The sequence below is a fragment of the Tachyglossus aculeatus genome, chromosome 12 (assembly GCF_015852505.1).
Source record: "Tachyglossus aculeatus isolate mTacAcu1 chromosome 12, mTacAcu1.pri, whole genome shotgun sequence".
NCBI classification, from domain to species: domain Eukaryota; kingdom Metazoa; phylum Chordata; class Mammalia; order Monotremata; family Tachyglossidae; genus Tachyglossus; species Tachyglossus aculeatus.
In genome coordinates, this window is record NC_052077.1 from 24249131 (window position 1) to 24252448 (window position 3318).

Consider the following 3318-nt stretch of genomic DNA (forward strand, 5'->3'; position numbering starts at 1 on the left):
CGCCGCGCAGCCACTTCCGGTCTCGGCCGCACGGCCACCGGATATGACGTCACACGCGCGCCTGCGCACGAGCGTCCTCGGAACCGCGGGGCCTCGCTCTCCACAGCGCCCCCTTCCGTGACTTTATAATAATAATAATAATAATAATAATAATAATAATAATAATAATAATAATAATAATGATGGCATTTGTTAAGCGCTTACTGTGTGCCAAGCGCTGTTAATAGATACGACTGAATGAGTCTTTTAGACCGTGAGCCCACTGTTGGGTAGGGACCGTCTCTACATGTTGCCAACTGGTAATAATAATAATAATGATGGCATTTGTTAAGCGCTTACTGTGTGCCAAGCGCTGTTAATAGATACAACTGAATGAGTCTTTTAGACTGTGAGCCCACTGTTGGGTAGGGACCGTCTCTACATGTTGCCAACTGGTAATAATAATAATAATGATGGCATTTGTTAAGCGCTTACTGTGTGCCAAGCGCTGTTAATAGATACAGCTGAATGAGTCTTTTAGACTGTGAGCCCACTGTTGGGTAGGGACTGTCTCTATATGTTGCCAATTTGTACTTCCCAAGCGCTTAGTACAGTGCTCTGCACATAGTAAGCGCTCAATAAATACGATTGATTGATTGATTGACTGTGAGCCCACTGTTGGGTGGGGACCGTCTCTACATGTTGCCAGCTTGTAATAATAATAATGATGATGGCATTTGTTAAGCGCCTACTGTGTGCCAAGCGCTGTTAATAGATACGACTGAATGAGTCTTTTAGACTGTGAGCCCACTGTTGGGTGGGGACCGTCTCTACATGTTGCCAGCTTGTAATAATAATAATAATGATGGCATTTGTTAAGCGCTTACTGTGTGCCAAGCACTGTTAATAGATACAGCTGAATGAGTCTTTTAGACTGTGAGCCCACTGTTGGGTAGGGACCGTCTCTACATGTTGCCAACTGGTAATAATAATAATAATGATGGCATTTGTTAAGCGCTTACTGTGTGCCAAGCGCTGTTAATAGGTACAACTGAATGAGTCTTTTAGACTGTGAGCCCACTGTTGGGTAGGGACCGTCTCTACATGTTGCCAGCTTGTAATAATAATAATAATGATGGCATTTGTTAAGCGCTTACTGTGTGCCAAGCACTGTTAATAGATACAGCTGAATGAGTCTTTTAGACTGTGAGCCCACTGTTGGGTAGGGACCGTCTCTACATGTTGCCAACTTGTAATAATAATAATAATGATGATGGCATTTGTTAAGCGCTTACTGTGTGCCAAGCACTGTTAACAGATATAACTGAATGAGTCTTTTAGACTGTGAGCCCACTGTTGGGTAGGGACCGTCTCTACATGTTGCCAACTTGTAATAATAATAATAATGATGGCATTTGTTAAGTGCTTACTGTGTGCCAAGCGCTGTTAATAGATACGACTGAATGAGTCTTTTAGACTGTGAGCCCACTGTTGGGTAGGGACCGTCTACATGTTGCCAACTGGTAATAATAATAATAATGATGGCATTTGTTAAGCGCTTACTGTGTGCCAAGCCCTGTTAATAGGTACAACTGAATGAGTCTTTTAGACTGTGAGCCCACTGTTGGGTAGGGACCGTCTCTACATGTTGCCAGCTTGTAATAATAATAATAATGATGGCATTTGTTAAGCGCTTACTGTGTGCCAAGCGCTGTTAATAGATATAACTGAATGAGTCTTTTAGACTGTGAGCCCACTGTTGGGTGGGGACCGTCTCTACACGTTGCCAACTTGTAATAATAATAATAATAATGGCATTTGTTAAGCGCTTACTGTGTGCAAAGCACTGTTCTAAGCGCTGGGGGGGATACAAGGTGATCAGGTGGTCCCACACGGGGCTCACAGTCTTCATCCCCATTTTACAGATGAGGGAGCTGAGGCTCGGAGAAGCGAAGTGACTTGCCCAGTGTCACACAGCAGGCATGTGGCGGAGCTGGATTCGAACTCATGACCTCTGACTCCAAAGCCCGGGCTCTTTCCAGGGGACTTTGCCCCCTCTTTAGGCGGGCCGAGGGCTGAAGGCCCTTCCCTTTCCACCCCAATCAATCAATCAATCATATTTATTGAGCGCTTACTGTGTGCAGAGCACTGGACTAAGCGCTTGGGAAGTACAAGTATAGAGAAGCAGCGTGGATCAGTGGAAAGAGCCTGGGCTTTGGAGTCAGTGGTCGTGGGTTCAAATCCCGGCTCCGCCACTTGTCGGCTGTGTGACCTTGGGCAAGTCACTTAACTTCTCTGGGCCTCAGTTCCCTCATCTGTAAAATGGGGGTTAAGACGGTGAGCCCCCCGTGGGACCACCTGATCACCTTGTATCCCTCCAGCGCTTAGAACAGTGCTTTGCACATAGTAAGCGCTTAATAAATGCCATCATTATTATTATTATTACAAGTTGGCAACATGTAGAGACGGTCCCGACCCAACAGTGGGCTCACAGTCTAAAAGACTCATTCAGTCGTATCTATTAAGCGCTTACTTTTCTTTTTTTTAATGGCATTTATTAAGCGCTTACTATCATTATCATCATCAATCGTATTTATTGAGCGCTTACTATGTGCAGAGCACCGTACTAAGCGCTTGGGAAGTACAAGTGGGCAACGTATAGAGACAGTCCCTACCCAACAGTGGGCTCACAGTCTAAAACAGGGAGACAGAGAACAAAACCAAACACACTAACAAAATAAAATAGATATGTACAAGTAAAATAAATATAGAGTAATAAATATGTACAAACATATATACATATATACAGGTGCTGTGGGGAGGGGAAGGAGGTAAGATGAGGGGCATGGAGGGAGGGCCGAGGGCTGAAGGCCCTTCCCTTTCCACCCTAATCAATCAATCAATCCATCGTATTTATTGAGTGCTTGATGTGTGCAGAGCACTGTACTAAGCGCTTGGGAAGTACAAGTGGGCAACATATAGAGACAGTCCCTACCCCACAGTGGGCTCACAGTCTAAAAGGGGGAGACAGAGAACAAAACCAAACATACTAACAAAATAAAATAAATAGAATAGATATGTACAAGTAAAATAAATAAATAAATAGAGTAATAAATATGTACAAACATATATACATAAATACAGGTGCTGTGGGGAGGGGAAGGAGGTAAGATGAGGGGAATGGAGGGAGGGCCGAGGGCTGAAGGCCCTTCCCTTTCCACCCCACTCAATCAATCAATCAATCATATTTATTGAGCGCTTACTGTGTGCAGAGCACTGTACTAAGCGCTTGGGAAGTACAAGTGGGCAATATATAGAGACGGTCCCTACCCAACAGTG